Source organism: Somniosus microcephalus, chromosome 7 (genome assembly GCF_052327205.1).
Source record: "Somniosus microcephalus isolate GS21.2 chromosome 7, FLI_Smic_1.0, whole genome shotgun sequence".
NCBI lineage: Eukaryota > Metazoa > Chordata > Chondrichthyes > Squaliformes > Somniosidae > Somniosus > Somniosus microcephalus.
The window spans coordinates 147,890,724-147,902,863 of record NC_140993.1 but is presented as its reverse complement, the minus strand read 5'-3'; the positions used below and the strand labels follow the sequence as shown (position 1 = coordinate 147,902,863).

The 12,140-nt window shown below is 43.9% G+C and overlaps 1 protein-coding gene across 6 annotated transcripts in view; it reads right to left on the bottom strand.

Moving 5' to 3' along the window:
* The window catches only part of mtfr1 (mitochondrial fission regulator 1), an 86,790-nt gene that overhangs the window by 64,740 nt on the left and 9,910 nt on the right, over positions 1-12,140 (bottom strand). The window lies entirely within an intron of this gene.

Genomic DNA, 12,140 nt, shown 5'->3' with positions numbered 1-12,140 from the left:
GCCGGTAAGTTGTCAATTAAAGTACTCTCTGAGATACATAATTTGGCATCGTAATTATTCCCATTGTAATAAGCATTAGGGTAACGGAATATTTCCTGTTGAGTTCAGTGCTTCACTATTACCACCATAACAAAGAAAATGCATCGTCAGATGATAAGCATGGATTCAAATTGTACCACAATGTATAGTTCCTAACCTTTGTAATAGTCTATGTAGTCAGATTAAACATAAAACTATAATGTGGTTCTCAGTGTAGAATAGCACGCAGTATCGACCTCAGGAAGCTAATCATGACCTCTAAGTATGAAAAAATAATGAATGGTAGCAGAATGGGGAGTGCTTATATATCCCCTTAACTTTCTCCATTCAATTTAAAAGTGAGGTGGTGAAATCTGTCTTTTTTTTTTATTCACTCATGGAATCTGGGCGTCGCTGGCAATGCCAGCATTTATTGCCCATCCCTAGTTGCCCTTGAGAAGGTGGTGGTGAGCCACCTTCTTGAACTGCTGTAGTCCGTGCAGTGAAGGTACTCCCACAGTGCTGTTAGGGAGGGAGTGGCAGGATTTTGACCCAACAACGATGAAGGAACGGCGATATACTTCCAAGTCAGGATGGTGTGTGACTTGGAGAGGAACTTGGAGGTGATGGTGTTCCCATGCACCTGCTGCCCTTGTCCTTCTAGGTGGTAGAGGCTGTGGGCTTGGAAGGTGCTGCCGAAGGAGCCTTGGCGAGTTGCTGCAGTGCATCTTGTAGATGGTACACACTGCAGCCACGGTACGCCAGTGGTGGAGGGAGTGAATATTTAAGGTGGTGGATGGGATGCCAATTGCGGGCTGCTTTGTCGTGGATGGTGTTGACTTCGAGAGTTGTTGGAGCAGCACTCATCCAGGCAAGTGGAGAGTATTCCATCACACTCCTGACTTGTGCATGGTGGAAAAGCTTTGGGAGTCAGGAGGTGAGACACTCGCCGCAGAATATCTAGCCTCTGACCTGCTCTTGTTGCCACGGTATTTATGTGGCTGGTCCAGTTAAGTTTCTGGTCAATGGCAACCCCCAGGATGTTGATGGTGGGGGATTTGGCGATGGTAATGCCGTTGAATGTCAAGGGGTGGTGGTTAGACTCTCGCTTGTTGGAGATAGCCATTGTCTGGCACTTGTGTGGCGCGAATGTTACCTGCTACTTATCAGCCCAAGCCTGAATGTCGTCAAGGTCTTGTTGCATGACGGGCATGGATTGCTTCATTATCTGAGGAGTTGCGAATGGCACTGAACACTGCAGTCATCAGCGAACATCCCCATTTTTGAACTTATGATGGAGGGAAGGTCATTGATGAAGCAGCTGAAGATGGTTGGGCCTAGGACACTGCCCTGAGGAACTCCTGCAGCGATGTTCTGGGGCTATGATGATTGACCACCAACCACCACAACCAGGTCTGGAGCGGAGTGGTCCTGGCAGAACCTAAACTGGGCACCAGTGAGCAGGTTATTAGTAAGTGCTGCTTGATAGCACTGTCGACGACACCTTCCATCACTTTGCTAATGATTGAGAGTAGACTGATGGGGCAGTAATTGGCTGGATTGGATTTGTCCTGCTTTTTGTGGACAGGTCATACCTGGGCAGTTTTCCACATTGTCGGATGAATGTCAGTGTTGTAGCTGTTCTGGAACAGCTTGGCTAGAGGCGCGGCTAGTTCTGGAGCACAAGTCTTCAGCACGACACCTGGGATGTTGCCGGGGCCCATATCCTTTGCTGTATCCAGTGCGCTCAGCTGTTTCTTGATATCACGTGGAGTGAATGGAATTGGCTGAAGACTGGCTTCTGTGATGGTGGGGACCACAGGAGGAAGCAGATATGGATCCTCCACTCGGCACTTCTGGCTGAAGATGGTTGCAAACATATGAAATAAGAGCAGGAGTAGGCCATACAGCCCCTCAAGCCTGCTCCACCATTCAATAAGATCATGGCTGATCATCGACCTCAACTCCACTTTCCCACCCGACCTCCATATCCCTTGATTCATCTAGAGTCCAAAAATCTATCTAACTCAGCCTTGAATATACTCAAAGACTCAGCATTCACAGCTCTCTGGGGCAGAGAATTCCAAAGATTCACAACCCTATGAGTGAAGAAATTCCTCCTCATCTCGGTCTTAAATGGCCTACCCCTTATCCTGAGACTATGCCACCTAGTTCTAGACACTCCAGCCAGGGGAAACAACCTCTCAGCATCTACCCTGTCAATCCCCTTCAGAATCTTGTATGTTTCAATGAGATCTCCTCTCATTCTTCTAAACTCCAGAGAGTATAGGCCCATTCTACACAATCTCTCATCATAGGAATCAATGTAGTGAACCTTCGTTGCACCGCCTCCAAGACAAGTATATCCTTCCTTAGATGAGGAGACCAAAACTGTACACAGTACTCCAGGTGTGGTCTCACCAAGGCCCTGTACAATTGTAGCAAGCTTCCTTACTCTTATACTCCAAGCTCCTTGCAATAAAGGCCAACATGCCATTTGCCTTCCTTATTGCTTGCTAGCTTTCTCTGTCTCTTGCACAAGGACACCCAAATCTCTCTGAACACCAACATTTGAAAGTTTCTCACCATTTAAAAAATATTCTGTTTTTCTATTCTTCCTACCAAAGTGAATAACTTCACTTTTCCCTACATTATACTCCATCTGTCACCTTACTGCCCACTCACTTAGTCTATCCATATCACGTTGCAGACTCTGTGTTCTCCTCACAACTTATTGTCCCACTCAGCAAACTTGGATACATTACACTCGGTCTCTTCATCTAGATTAATATAGATTGTAAATAGCCGAGGTCCCAACACTGATCCTTGCGGCACCCCACTAGTTACAGCCTGCCAACCTGAAAAAGATCTGTTTATCCCTACTCTCTGTTTTCTGTCTGTTAACCAATCCTCTATCCATGCTACTATATTACCTCCAACCCCATGAGCCCCAATTCTGTGCAATAACCACTTGTGTGGCACCTTATCGAATGCCTTTTGGAAATCCAAATATACTACATCCACTGGTCCCCCTTCATCAACCCTGCTAGATACATCCTCCAAAAACTCTTAATAAATTTGTCAAACACGATTTCATAAGAACATAAGAAATAGGAGCAGGAGTAGGCCAATCGGCCCCTCGAGCCTGCTCCGCCATTCAATAAGATCATGGCTGATCTGATCCTAACCGCCAATCCACTATCACAGAACCATCTCCTGAATCTAACAGAATTAGACACACGAAATAGGAGCAGGATCAGGCTACACGGCCCCTGGGCCCGCTCCGCTATCCACAGGGCCATGACCGATGTGAACCTAGACTCGTGTCCAAATTCCTGCCCGCTCCCCGTAACCCTTAATTCCCTTTACTTCTAGGAAACTGTCTATTTCTGTTTTAAAGTTATGTAATGATGTAGCTTCTACAGCTTTTTGGGGCAGCATATTCCATGGACCTACCACCCTCCTGAGTGAAGTAGTTCCTCCTCATCTCAGTTTTGAAAGAGCAGCCCCTTATTCGAAGACTATGCCCCCTAGTTCTAGTTTCACCCATCATCGGGAACATCCTCCCCGCAGCCACCCGATCCAACCCCTTCACAATCTTATATGTTTCAATAAGATCGCCTCTCATTCTTCTGAACTCCAATGAGTAGAGTCCCAATCTACTCAACCTCTCCTCATATGTCCATCCCCTCATCCCTGGGATTAACCGAGTGAACCTTCTTTGTACTGACTCGAGAGCAAGTATGTCCTTTCTTAAGTATGGACACCAAAACTGTATGCAGTATTCCAGGTGCAGTCTCACCAATACCTTGTACAACTGAAGCAATACCTCCCTATTTTTATATTCTATCCCCCTAGCAATGAAAGCCAACATTCCATTGGCCTTCTTAACCACTTGCTGCACCTGCATACCAACCTTTTGAGTTTCGTGCACCAGGACCCCCATATCCCTTTGTACTACAGTACTTTCCAGTTTCTTGCCATTAAGATAATAACTTGCTCTACGATTTTTCCTGCCAAAGTGCATAACCTCACACTTTCCAGTATTGTATTCCATCTGCCAAATCTCTGCCCACTTACTTAGCCTGTATGTCCCCTTGCAGGTTTTTTATGTCCTCCTCACTCACTACTTTCCCTCCCATCTTAGTATCATCTGCAAACTTTGATATGTTACACTCGGTCCCCTCCTCCAAATCGTTAATATAGATTGTAAAGAGTTGGGGACCCAGCACTGACCCCTGCGGAACACCACTAGTTACTGATTGCCAGTCTGAGAATGAACCATTTATCCCAACTCTCTGCCTTCTGTTAGATAGCCAATCCTCTATCCTTGCCAGAATATTACCCCCAATCCCGTGATTTTTTATCTTAAGCAATAATCTTTTGTGTGGCACCTTGTCAAATGCCTTTTGGAAGTCTAAATACACTACGTCCACTGGTTCCCCTTTATCCACCCTATATGTTACTTCCTCAAAGAACTCCAGCAAATTTGTCAAACATGACTTCCCCTTCATAAAACCATGCTGACTTTGTCCTATTAAATTATGATTATCCAAATGTCCTGTTACTGTCTCCTTAATAATGGACTCCAAAATGTTACCTACCACAGATGTTAGGCTAACCGGTCTATGGTTTCCAGCCTTCTGTCTACTGCCCTTTTTAAATAAGGGTGTTACATTAGCAGTTTTCCAGTCTGCCAGGACCTTTGCCGAGTCCAGGGAGTTTTGGAAAATTATTACCAATGCATCCACAATCCCTACCGCCACTTCCCTCAAGACCCTAGGATGTAAGCCATCAGGTCCAGGTGATTTATCCGCCTTGAGTCCCATTATTTTACCGAGTACCACTTCCTTAGTGATTTTGATCGTGTTTAGCTCCTCCCCCCCTTTAGCCCCTTGTTTGTCCAGTGTTGGGATGTTCTTAGTCTCTTCTACTGTAAAGACTGATATAAAATATTCATTGTGTTTTTGCCATCTCCATATTTCCCACCATTAATTTCCCAGTCTCATCCTCTAAGGGACCAACATTTACTTTAGCCACCCTTTTTCTTTTTATATAACTATAAAAACTCTTACTATCTGTTTTTATATTTTTTGCTAATTTACTTTCATAATCTATCTTCCCTTTCTTAATCAATCTTTTTGTTATTTTTTGCTGTCTTTTAAAGTTTTCCCAATCCTCTATCCTCCCACTTGATTTGGCTACCTTATATGCCCTTGTTTTTAGTTGAATACTATCCTTAAATTCTTTACTTAGCCACGGATGTCTGTCTTTTCTTTTACACCCTTTTCTTCTCAGTGGAATATATTTTTTTTGGAAGTTGTAAAATAACTCCTTAAATGTACACCACTGATCATGTATCGTCTTACCCTTTAATCTATTTTCCCAATCCACTCTACTCAATTCCGCTCTCATACCTTCATAGTCTCCTTTATTCAAGCTTAGCACGCTTGTTTGAGATCCAACCTTCTCACCCTCTAATTGAATATGGAATTCAACCATGTTATGGTCACTCATTCCAAGGGGATCCTTTACTAGGACATTTTTAATTAATCCTGTCTCGTTACACAGGACCAGATCTAAGGTTGCTTGCCCCCTGGTCGGTTCAGTTACATACTGCTCAAGAAACCCATCCCTAATACACTCAGTGAACTCATCCTCAAGGCAGCCCTGCCCAATTTGATTTGTCCAATTAATATGAGTGTTAAAATCCCCCATAATTATAGATGTTCCCTTATTACAAGCCTCAACTATTTCCTGATTGAAACAGTGGCAACTCTGTTGGACGGAGTTCGGAGGCCTATAGACTACGCCCACTAATGCTTTTTTCCCCTTATTATTCCTTACCTCCACCCAAACTGTTTCATTATCCTGATCTTTTGACCCAATATCATTTCTCTGTATTACAGTGATTCCTTCTTTTATTAACATAGCCACCCCACCTCCCCTTCCCTCCTGCCTGTCCTTACTGATCGTGAAATAACCTGGTATGTTTAATTCCCAGGCATTGTCACCCTGCAGCCATGTTTCTGTAATGGCCACAAGATCATACCCATATGTAGTTATCTGTGCCATTAACTCGTCTATTTTGTTACGAATGCTACGTGCATTCAGATAGAGAACTTTCAAATATGTTTTGTGACACTTAGTTCCTGCTTTTGCCCTTTTTATTACTTTACCTTTTACTCCATACCTTCTGCCCCTTCCTGACACGCTCTGGTTTTTAATTTCCCCACTGCTACCTAAGTCTATGACCTTCTCTGTTGTCATTTTTATTATTTGCTCTCTAGGAACCTCCCCCCCACTAGTTAGTTTAAAGCCCACCCTTTCATAAAACCGTGTTGACTCTGCCTAATCATGTTATGATTTTCTAAGTGCCCTGATATCACTTCCTTAACATTGGATTCCAGCATTTTCACGACAACGGATGTCAGGTTAACTGGCCTGTAGCTTCAGCCTTGTTTTTTGCACTCATATACTGGGCTCCACCATCTTTGAGAATAGGGATATTCATGGAACCTTCTCCTCCAGTTAGTTGTTTAATGGTCCACCACCATTCACGACTGGATGGGACAGGACTGCAGAGCTTTGATCTGATCCGTTGATTGTGTGATCGCTTAGCCCTGTCTATAGCATGCTGCTTCTGCTTTTTAGCATGCATGTACAGGTAGACTATCCTTTATCCGAAAACCTCGGGACCAGCCGTGTTTCGGTTTTCGGAAAATTTCGGATGGTATTTTATAAGACTGGGAAATTTGTCGGGGGCGGGGGTCGGGTTGGCGGGGGGGGGGTCGGGGTCATGTGCACGACTTACGCTGAACGAAAACACTTTCGGTTTTCAGAGGATTTCGGTTTTCGGAAGTGCGGATAAAGGATACACTATCCCTTATCCGAAAGGGTGGGGGGTCGGCGGGGAGAAAAGAATATCGGACAGGCCGCTGCAGCTATCGGACGGGCCGCTGTATTGTTGGGTTCACTCTCCCGGTATACCTCCTTCACACTGCCCGGCTCGGCCTGCAATCTCCTACCCAGGAGGGAACTCAGTGACCCTCTGCCCTGCTCAGCGTAAGTCGTGCGCCACTCTGGTCATGTCGTGCGCACGACTTACGCTGAACGAAAAAACCTTCGGTTTTTAGAGGGTTTCGGTTTTCGGAAGTTCGGATAAAGGGTAGTCTACCTGTAGTTCTGTGTTGCAGCTTCCCCAGGTTGGCACCTCATTTTTAGCTACGCCTGGTGCTGCTCCTGGTATGCTCTTCTACACTCCTCATTGAACCAGGGTTGGTCCCCTGGCTTGATGGTAATTGTAGAATGAGGGATATGCCGGGCCATGAGGTTACAGATTGTGGTGGAATACAATTCTGCCGCTGCTGATGGCCCACAGCGCCTCATGGATACCCAGTTTTGACCTGCTAGATCTGTTCTGCATCTATCCCATTTAGCACGGTGGTAGTGCCACACAACACGATGAAGGGTGTCCTCAGTGGGAAGACGGGACTTCGTCTCTACAATGACTGTGTGGTGGTCACTGCTACCAATGCGGTCATGGACAGACGCATCTGCGACAGGTAGATTGGCGAGGACGAGGTCAAATAGGTTTTTCCCTCTCACCAGCTGTCGCAGGCCCAGACTGGCAGCTAGATCCTTCAGGACTTGGCCAGCTCGATCAGTAGTGGTGCTACTGAGCCACTCTTGGTGATGGACATTGAAGCCCCTGCTATTCTCAGTGCTTCTTCCAAGTGGTGTACAACATGGAGGAGTATTGATTAATCAGCTGAGGGAGGGCGGTAGGTGGTAATCAACAGGTTTCCTTGCCCATGCTTGACCACAAGCCATGAGACTTCATGGGATCCGGAGTCAATGTTGAGGGCTACTAGGGCCACTCCTTCCCGACAGTATACAACTGTGCCGCCACCTCTGGTGGGCCAGGACATACCCAGGGATGGTGATGGAGGAGTTTGGGACATTGGCCTATAATGGCTTTTAAATACACATTCAAACCTGAATGACAAATCAATTTGTTAAGAATCTCGTTAGGGCATCGCTAAATGTTCTGTTACAGATGGTCCTCGAAACGGGTTTTTACTTTAAAATAATTGAACAAACTTCAAAAATGTAATTCAGGCAACTAAACTTGAGGGGACAAATATTGCAATCTGCCAGTTGTAAACACCATCATAACCATAATCTACTAATATATTAGATATGCACTCATGTAAACTCAATGGCAATCAAAATTATTTACTAACCACGTAATAAGTGGGGTCAATACATTGGCGCCAATATCGTAGCTGTTGCAGTGATTTCCAGGCTGTTGTTCTAATGTATAAAGAGCTTCAGAAAACTGCATTTTCCTGTTTTATAGTTCAATGTTATTTGAATTTTGTGTACTTTTTCTTCATTTCATAATCTTCATAGCAGGAAATAAAGGGGGTTAATTTCCACAGGGATTCGCTCGATTGACTGCCAAAACTTCAGCGAAAGAGTCTGGAAACATTGTGTATGCTATTTTCCCCAGCTTTCCATGACTCTTCCATCGAAGTTATGGAGGACAATTGGGAAAACCACTGCGGAAAATCATCCCCAAAGTTTAATAATGTAAGAAGCACTAGAGATGATAGAAATATAATGCATAGAAAGCTAATTAGATTATTGGCATCACAGTCACAGCAGAAAGTAGATATTGGATGGAGATAATAAGGTACAGATTGTTTGCAAAAAGAGACCCATTAAGCTGGATAAAAGAGAGGCACTATTGGTATGGGATTTTATAATGCCATCAAAAGGGTGGACAGAGCAAAAACAGAAGCTGCTGAAGCAATATGGAAGTTAGAAGCAACAAAATAAATAACTGGCAATTATCAAACAGCAGTTGTTTAGTTGAGTAAGGAAGAACAATGTGGGGGAGATTCACAATCTCCAAGGTAATGTGTACAAGCCATAGGCAACCAAAAGGGAAAGTTGGAAGTATTAACAATTTCACAGAAGTAATCAATAACTGCTCATCATTCAAAGCAGAACAGACATTACACTAGATTCAGAATTCTGCAGTTCCCCAGAAGTGAAAGTGGGTGAAGAGTTAGGCTCCAATGATCCCTGTATGACATCATATTAAAAAATTAAAGACAAAATATAACCCAGATGTGTAAGACTTCAGAGCAAATGGCAAGGCTAAGAGAAGTATTCTAGCAGAACTGTATATTAAAACAGGAAAAAAAAGGATTTTTTTTTTTTTTTTTAATAAAAAGGCTATTACAGGATGTGGAAAGAAATTAGAACTACAGGAAACTTCGCGATATCCGGCACCGACGGGACCGAGCTGCTGCCGATCTATCAAAACTTCCGGATAGACCAGCGCTAATGTTGAAGGATATGGAGGTTTTCATCTCCGTATCTGACAACAAACACTGTTGCTTAGCAACAGCTTGTAAACTCGGTCCGTACCTTGGAAGCGTCTTTGAAGCTGTTGCTAAGCTACAGAGACGCTTTCCAGAGCCTGACTGTTAAAAAAAAAAAAAAATGCTAGGAGAAGAAAAAAAACCTAACCAAAACGGCTGCTGATTTCTGCCGTTAGATCGAGGTTTCCGGACATACAACCTCTGGATAAACCAAAGTTTCCTGTACTACATTTGCAGGTAGTTATTCAATGGTATGAAAATCTATTTCAAGGTACAATAACTTGCATTATTACAATGAAAGACAAACTCCAGAATTATTTATTTTCATACACTCTTCAGAAATTATGAAAGGCTACAAACACCTATTTTATAGAACATCTACACTCAAGTTCCCTGGTTCAGTGGTTTATCAAAGTGCAGTTAAGTTTGCTGAAAACATTGTATTTTCCTATGCCCGTTCCAAAACAAATCTACGTAAAAAATTATTAGGACAAGTCTTACATTCAAGGCATTAAAACAATGGTTGTGCAATGGAAATAAATTAACCCAGTTCCTCCTGTGGGTTACTCCTATGTCAACTTGAAGAATTACTTAGAGAACAACTTACATTATCCCCAAGGGCCTATCCTTGGCCCCCACCTCTTTCTTATCTGCATCATCCACAGTGATAGGGTCAGCTTCCACATATACACCAACGACACCCTGCTCCAACGCTCAATCTCCCTCCACACTATTTGTTGCTTGTTTAATATCCTGTCCAGGATGAGTCATAATTTCCTGCAGCTCACCACGGAGAAGACCAAAGCCACAACATTTGGCCCCTACCACAAACTTTGTTCTTTTACCACTGAATCCATCCCCCTCCTTGGCTACTGCCTCAGACTGAACCAGAATGTTTATAACCTTGACGACTTGTTTGACCCCGAGCGGCGTCTGAGACCCCATATCCTCTCACTATGACTTACTACTTCTAAAATATCACTCACCCTCTGCCCATACCTCAAAACCCCTCTGCTGCCGAAACACTCGTACATGTCTTGGTCACCTTCATATTCAATTATTTCAGCATTCTCCTTGTTGGCCTCCCATCCTCCATAAACTGAAATGTGTCCAAAAGTTTGCTTCATATATCCTTTCCCACAACAATTCTCGCATGCCCATTTCCACTTTCCTCATTGACCCCATGCCGTAAATTTAAAATATTAATCTTTAGGTCCTTTCACGGCCTCACTCCACTTTACCTTCAGAACATCTTGAAGCTCTCCATTCTCCAGACTTCAGCCTTTTGCACTTCCCACCCCCTTTCATCTCACCATTGATAGCCAGGCTTTTATATGCCTGGGATCCGTCCTTCGGAATTTATTCATTGGCTCTCTCCACTCCTTTAACCATTTCCCCAAAACCCATCAAGATTTTGATCACTTCTCAATCTCTCCTTTCATAACTCAGTGCCCATCATCTTATTCCATGAAACACCTTGGAACTTTTTTTTTTATATTAAAAGCACAATATAAATGAAAGTTGTACTACATTTTCTTTACAGGTCTCAATAACTGGGCTTATAAACTCACTCCACCACTTTAAACATTGCTGCAGGAATTCCTCAGGGCAGTGTCCTAGGCCCAACCATCTTCAGCTGCTTCATTAATGAGCTTCCTTCCATCACAAGGTCAGAAGTGGGGATGTTTACTGATGATGACAGTGTTCAGTTTCATTCGCAAGTCCTCACATAATGAAGCAGTCCATGCCCACATGCAGCAAGTTCTGGACAACATCCAGGTTTGGCTGATAAGCAGCAAGTAATATCTGCACCACACAAGTGCTGGGCAACGACCATCTCCAACAAGAGGGAGTCTAACCACCTCCCCATGACATTCAATGGCATTACCATAATTGAATCCCCCCCAAACACCCTGGGGGGGTCACCATTGACCAGAAACTTCACTGGACCAGCCACATAAATACTGTGGCTACAAGAGCAGGTCATGGGCTGGCTATTCTGTGGCGAGTGACTCACCTCTCGACTCCCCAAAGCCTCTCCACCATCTATAAGGCACAAGTCAGGAGTCTGACGGAATACTCGCCACTTACCTGGATGAGTGCAGCTCCAACAACACTCGAGAAGCTCAACACCATCCAGGACAAAGCAGTCCACTTGATGGGCACCCCATCCACCACCTTAAACATTTACTCCCTCCACCACCATGGCTGCAGTGTGTACCATTTACAAGATGCACTGCAGCAACTCACCAAGGCTTCTTTGACAGCACCTCCCAAACCCACGACCTCTACCACCTAGAAGGACAAGGGCAACAGGCGCATGGGACCACCACCAAGCTCTCCTCCAAGTCACACACCACCCTGACTTGGAAACATATCGCTGTTTCTCCACCACCTTCGCAAGGTCAATAAGGGATGGGTAATAAATGCTGGGATGGGTAATAAATGCTGGCCTTGCCAGCGATGCCCACATCCCATGAATAAATTAAAAATAAACATACTTGCAAAACAGAAAGATGCATACAATTAAATTGACACTTTCAAAAGAAACTAGTTAACCCTCCCAACTACATTATAATTTAGGCTTCAGCTAAAACAGTAATCACAATGAAATCAATTTCAATTAGCATGAGAAATTAAAACTAGTTTTTCAGATTTCTTAAGGTCAAAAAGTCTCGTGCCTTGTATTTTTTTTAAAGGCATTCTTCTCTCTCTCGGATATTCCAA